Here is a 7690-nt window from a genome sequence, read left to right on the forward strand (position 1 = left end):
AAGCAAGCCCTGTCCAGATTTAAAAAGTAACGCAAAAGTAACGTAACAAATTACTTTCCATTAAAAGTAACTAAGTAACGTAATTAATTACTTTTTTTATGGAGTAACGCAATATTGTAATGCATTACTTTTAAAAGTAACTTTCCCCAACACTGCTTATTATATGTGCCTTGTACTTGTATGTGATGGAACTAATAAATAAATAAATAATTCACTCTGTTTCCAAGCGAACGAACTACTGCAGGCTAGCGGCACCTGCTGGTCAAAAAGGTAACCTCAGCAAAAATGTAAATACACCTTTCACAAACAAATGTTTTAGTGAAATTGTAATATATTAAATGTAATCTACAAATAATGCAATACCTTTAAATATGAAGGTTCTGTAAAATCTGAGCCCTTTTATTAATGTGTAGGGTTTGTTTTATTTGTTATTAGGCAGAGCTTGGCAAACTAGGTCAATTAGAAGCAATTAAATATCATTATCCGTTTTGTATTATACACGCATAAATATTAAAATATAACAAATGAACGGAATTATAATGAATAAATAACCGAAATTATAAAACTGGCCAGAGATCAGTTAAAAACATTTGACATTCTTTTATAGGTTCACCAGGTCAACGCCATCTAGCGGCGAAACACATGGCGGACGGCGGCCAATGAGGCGTCTAGGTATTTATTATGTCTATGGCATAACCTATAGCCCTATGTTATACAAACGTGACTTCTCAAAAAACAATGTTAGAAATCATGAATTAAGCTCATTTTTCTATTCAATATTTTGTGGTCAGCCAAGACGTAAAAATCATAGACTGTATGGTAGATTAAATTAATTTATAGTAACTTATTTAGATTGAGTTCTGCTTAACCTAATTAGCTTTTGAGTTCAAATCACAAATGTATATTGAGTTGAAATAACTTTTTTAAATTTTTTGAGTTAAATGAACTAATTTCATTTAGCAAATGTCACTGTTTTACAGTGTATGACATTCACTTAGGCCAAGTGACTTCAATAAATTATAAAAGATATATAGGCTATAATTAATAATGATAAATTATATAATTATAAAAGATTCAGTGACTCATTCAGGTGATTTGCCACCACCTACTCGAGGTTGTAGTTTCATATTTAAATACATTTTATTTTTCTATCATATCATATCATATTCTGTTCTATTCATATGCTTTATAGCCTATAAGAAATGTTTTTTCTAAAGATGTTTCTCCCAACATTATAATAACATTCATAAAGTGGCCTGCAATTAAAAGGACATGAATACTGTTATCAGAATGTTTTAGGATAACACCATAATAACATTTAGCAATTAATTATTAATTTAGAAATTATATCAAGAACATTACAAGAACGTTCTAAGAATGTTGTTCTAAGAACGTTTTCGATCAACATTATAAGAACATTCATCAAGTACAAATCACGTCCTAAAGACGTTCCAAGAACGTTGTTCTAAGAACATTTTCTATCAACGTTACAAGAACATTAACAACGTTATAAAAACGTTCTGAAAACATTCTTTTAATAACGTCTTGTACTAAGATTTACACAACTTTTAAAGAACGTTAGTGAATGTTCTGGGAACGTTCCCTGTTAGCTGGGTATGTAGTCGTTCAATAGCGGTCTAATTGATGACTAGTCTATTCTTGGGCTATGATTAGACGTCTATTAGATTTTCACTGACAGCCCAAATTCAGCCTTGTTTTAGCCTAGACCCATATTCACCGTCTATTAGATGTATATATGTAGTCGTTTAATAACGGTCTAATTGATGACTAGTCTATTCTTGGGCTATGATTAGACGTCTTTTAAATTTTCACTGAAAGCCCAAATTTAGCCTCGTTTTAGCCTAGATGTCTGGGCTGTGTTTAGACGGCTAATAGACGTCTTTTAAATGCAAAATTGCAAGTGAAGTGAAGTGATGATGATTCATCACCAGTTCCAAGTTTGGGAAAAACCTTTTAAAGTGAAAAAGATACATTTTTAACAGTAGAGTCAGTTTATTTGTTTTGAAACAGTTTAACAGTCAATGACAAAAAGATCAGTCTTTAGAAAATGAAAGTGGGACAAAAGCAATACAATCTTTAAAATGATTAGTTTCAGGAGTTCAAGTATTAAAAAGCTGGCTCACATCAGACTGCTGACTCTTTTCCTTTGGGTTCTCTGAAATATGTAAAAGAAAGCATAAAGTCACCTAAGAAGAGCAAGTAAATTCAGCTGCCATACATACGGTCACATTCAGGATTAATAATAGGTTAAACGCAGTATGATTGACTTTTTGAAATTTTCTACTGTCCTGTCTGCTAAACGCGTGAAAAGGGACAACAATTAATTAATTAATAATAATATAATAAAAAAAAATAAACCCCTCCTGAACATGAGTTTAGGCAAATGATGATTGCCCGAGAACTACTAGTGATAACTACTGAACAACACTTCTGGTTACAGTCGGTGCTGATAGTAGTGGTTAGCACAACTCGAGTTCGAATCCTGTCTCGGGGTCTTTCGACAATCCAGTTCCCAACTCTTCACACTCTCCTGTCACTCTCTATTGTCCTGTCTGCTAAAAGCATGAAAAAGGCCTAAAATAAAATAAAATAAAATGACTGCCTCACCTGAACATGAGTTCGGGCAAGTGTTGACAGAACAAGATTTCGACTGTAAGTGATAAAAACTGAAGAATACTTCAATTATAATGATAACCACTGAAGAATATTTCAACTATTAATGATAATCACTGAACAATATTTGGAGTAAATGAGAACTGTCCCTTTGACTGAACAAGATTCCCGGCTATATCTGACTCATATTGAGTGATGCTTTTTTCTTTTTCTCCCCTTTGTTTTTGTGTCACCGCAAATGCTCCACAGCGCACAAACACACACACACACACACACACACACACACACACACACACACACACACACACGCAGTGTATTTGGCTTTGTAAGTATATATTTTTTAAGTTGACTGTCAAACACTTTCTCAATGTTTTTTTTTTATTTATTTTTTTAGGTTAATTAAATATATGTCATGCAGCAGTTTTTATTTATTTATTTATTTGTTTTATTTATTTGTTTATTTTACAGTCCAGCATCATCTGATCTGTACATTACATTAAAAGTAATGTATTTTGTAGTTGGTTAGTGAAATGTAATTATTTAATTACACGACATTTTATGTGAATAGTGTAGGCTAATAATGTGCCTTCCTGCTATACTTCTTTTAATCTTTTTGTGATTGCTTTTTTTAAATATTTTTTTGTCAGATTTGTCAAGATCATCTGAAAAGAGTTCATCTGTGCCATGTAAATAATTGAATGTCATATTTTGCTATAGATTAGATGTGTAAAATATATTTATTTTAGGATATTGTAAACAGATGGGCTAGGATATAATATCTTAAGATGAATTTTGTTGTACTGTTTGAGTTGGGTTGTTGTAAGTGGTCAAGTAAAGGGTCAAAATAATTATTATTAGGGTAAATGTACCCACTAAGCCCACCAAAATCTAAGTTTAGGTGTTTTTCATAGATATTGACATTGTTCATAAGAAAAATCATTTGTTAAAATGCAAGATTTATCTCTTGTTTGAAAATGTATTCAGTAATTGATGTACATTTTAGAATATCAAATTAAAATATTTTATGACTAAAGTCAAAAGTCTGGCATGGGCTTAATTGGTACTTTGGCACCATTTAATCCTGCATGTGTTCCAAATAAGCCCACATGATTTATTCACAAAATATTAACATTTATTGATTTTAAAGAAATAAAACCGCAAAATATTTATTTAGTGAGAGCGACGTATTTTAAAAAATGTGATTTTACTAATGCTTGCTATATAGCACTCATCACCTGTACCAATAACATTCAACCTGATGAGTATTAACTCTGATCTTGGCCTTCACTCTTTCCCTCAAAGATTTTGCTGGTATAGACAAGTTCTTTTACTGTGCCCTCATGATAAAGGTGACATGCCTCTATTTTGGACAGGTAGTTTTTTTTTTTTCTCTCGCTGAAAATAAATGATACACATTAGCAGACATCTATTATATAATGGTGCTAAACAGTGTGTAATTTGTTGGCCTCTCTGTAATAAGTAAGTTAAGGTAAAAGGTTAGTAAGGTAAAAGCACACAAAGAACTGTTATTAAACACTTTCACTCAGAAAATTGATCAAAGTTTGTAATTAGAGGGATTCCTCATTGAAAAACATAAAGTGGGTTTAAATGGTCCCACAGTGAGTAATGGTAAAAAAAAGACAATGTTTTCCTTTACAAATGTAAGATATGTTTACAAAAACATGCATGGAACTTAAATATACTGTGGACTATGCATCGTAATAATTTTCATTGTGCCCACATTAAGAAATGTTAAGTTTTTTTAATTCAAGGTTAGCTTGTGTTGGCTATAGTTTACATGCTTTGTGGCACTGTACCATTTAAGCCCATCTTTAAAAAAAAAAAAAGTGCATTTATTAAAATAATATATAATATAATAATATAATATAAAATAATAATCTTTACATTTAAAGGAAAATGATATAAAATGATAAAGTACTATTTGTTCATACACAAAAAACAATACATGTATCTCTTATTTGACATAATATTAGTGTACGTATCAAAGAAATTGCTGAACACTGCAGAAATGGGTGGGGCTAACTCAGAATTACCAAATGTGATTGGTAAGCAATAAAAATGTCTTGGAATTAACAAATTACTGGGTTGGTTAAAATCTTTTTCAGTGTCATTCGATTGTTGTAAGTGATCAATCTAGCAGTCATCCTGCATCTTGGATTTGCCATGTTCAACACACTGATCAATAATCATTGATCATTGATTACTACATTTCAATTTGTACAGATATATGTATTATCTGACTCATATTCAGTGATGCTTTTTCTTTTTTCTTTCTTTGTTTTTGTGCCAGTAGCTGCTACACCCCAAAGGCTCCACAGCACTGAGTGTCTGTGGCTTTAAGTATATATTTTTTTTTTCAGCTGACTGTCAAACACATTCTCAATATTTGTATTTAGGTATATGCCATTTACATATATGCCATGCAGCAGTTTTAATGTATGTATGTATGTATGTATGTATTTATTTATTTTACAGCATCATCCATTCTGTTTTTAAATTGTATTTTGCAGTTGGTTAGTGAAATTTTATTATTTAATTAAACAACATGTGAATAGTGTAATGTGCCTTCCTGCTATTCTTTTAATCTTTTTGTGACTGCTTTTCCATTTTTTTATAAATTTTTTTGTCAGATTTGTCAAGATCATTTGAAAATAATTAATCTGTGCCATGTAAGTAATAGAAAGTTATATTTTGATGTGTAAATATATGTTTTCTTTTAGTATATTGAAATCAGATGGGCTAGGGACATAATATCTCGACCCGGTATGTAAGAGGCGAAGGCTTAAGTGCAGGCAGATAGGTGTGTCTTTATTTATAACTCACAAAAAATAAACAAAAACACAACTAAAACCACCCCGAAGGGGGAAAAGCCAGAATAACAAATGCTCACAACGAGACATAAACTGAGGACAGGGCAGACAGAAATCAAAGGCATGAACTGATACATAAGTGAGACAAACGAGCCCAGAACAGAAAACACAGGGAGCTTATAAGGAAGAGGCAATCAGGTAAACAGCTGGGACAAATTAATCAATGATTAAGGTAATGAGAGAACAGGTGAGTGGAGTTTGGGGAATGGGGTCCGGAAGTAAGGGAGATGGCGACCTCTGGTGGTGAGAGGGAGAAACACAGGGCCCGGACCCCTGACAATCTTCAGATTAATTTTGTTGTACTGATTGAGTCAGGGTGTTGTGAGTGGTCAAGTACGCTAAAATGAATATTATTATTTTTACTGACATTTTACATATTACATTTTGAATACTCTACTACTCAAATAGCTGTAAACTGTACACTCTAAAAAATGCTGGGTTAAATATAACCCAGCGCTGGGTTAAAAAGGGACAAACCCAGCTATTGGGTTGTTTTGAACCCAACCGCTGGGTCAAAACATCCCAATAGCTGGGTCAAAACAACCCAATAGCTGGGTCAAAACAACCCAATAGCTGGGTCAAAACAACCCAATAGCTGGGTCAAAACAACCCAACCGCTGGGTCAAAACAACCCAACAGCTGGGTCAAAACAACCCAACCGCTGGGTCAAAACAACCCAACAGCTGGGTCAAAACAACCCAACCGCTGGGTCAAAACAACTGTTATTAAACACTTTCACTCAGAAAATTGATCAAAGTTTGTAATTAGAGGGATTCCTCATTGAAAAACATAAAGTGGGTTTAAATGGTCCCACAGTGAGTAATGGTAAAAAAAAGACAATGTTTTCCTTTACAAATGTAAGATATGTTTACAAAAACATGCATGGAACTTAAATATACTGTGGACTATGCATCGTAATAATTTTCATTGTGCCCACATTAAGAAATGTTAAGTTTTTTTAATTCAAGGTTAGCTTGTGTTGGCTATAGTTTACATGCTTTGTGGCACTGTACCATTTAAGCCCATCTTTAAAAAAAAAAAAAGTGCATTTATTAAAATAATATATAATATAATAATATAATATAAAATAATAATCTTTACATTTAAAGGAAAATGATATAAAATGATAAAGTACTATTTGTTCATACACAAAAAACAATACATGTATCTCTTATTTGACATAATATTAGTGTACGTATCAAAGAAATTGCTGAACACTGCAGAAATGGGTGGGGCTAACTCAGAATTACCAAATGTGATTGGTAAGCAATAAAAATGTCTTGGAATTAACAAATTACTGGATTGGTTAAAATAATGATCAGCATAAAATATGATTTTCTCTTTTTTTAATTTGACGTCAAAGTTGAAAGTAGGCTTAAGGGTAAATGGGCTTAATGGCTACACTTACCCTTATTTTACTGACATTTTACATATTACACACTAATCAGCCAATAACCATTGATTACAAATCAGTACATTTCAATTTGTACAGATATATGTATTATCTGACTCATATTCAGTGATGCTTTTTCTTTTTCTCCCCTTTGTTTTTGTGCCAGTAGCTGCTACACCCCAAAGGCTCCACAGCACTGAGTGTCTGTGGCTTTAAGTATATATTTTTTTTTTCAGCTGACTGTCAAACACATTCTCAATATTTGTATTTAGGTATATGCCATTTACATATATGCCATGCAGCAGTTTTAATGTATGTATGTATGTATGTATGTATTTATTTATTTTACAGCATCATCCATTCTGTTTTTAAATTGTATTTTGCAGTTGGTTAGTGAAATTTTATTATTTAATTAAACAACATGTGAATAGTGTAATGTGCCTTCCTGCTATTCTTTTAATCTTTTTGTGACTGCTTTTCCATTTTTTTATAAATTTTTTTGTCAGATTTGTCAAGATCATTTGAAAATAATTAATCTGTGCCATGTAAGTAATAGAAAGTTATATTTTGATGTGTAAATATATGTTTTCTTTTAGTATATTGAAATCAGATGGGCTAGGGACATAATATCTCGACCCGGTATGTAAGAGGCGAAGGCTTAAGTGCAGGCAGATAGGTGTGTCTTTATTTATAACTCACAAAAAATAAACAAAAACACAACTAAAACCACCCCGAAGGGGGAAAAGCCAGAATAACAAATGCTCACAACGAG

This window comes from Sinocyclocheilus anshuiensis, unplaced genomic scaffold, assembly GCF_001515605.1.
Source record: "Sinocyclocheilus anshuiensis isolate Anshui unplaced genomic scaffold, SAMN03320099.WGS_v1.1 scaffold3169, whole genome shotgun sequence".
Classification (NCBI taxonomy): Eukaryota; Metazoa; Chordata; class Actinopteri; order Cypriniformes; family Cyprinidae; genus Sinocyclocheilus; species Sinocyclocheilus anshuiensis.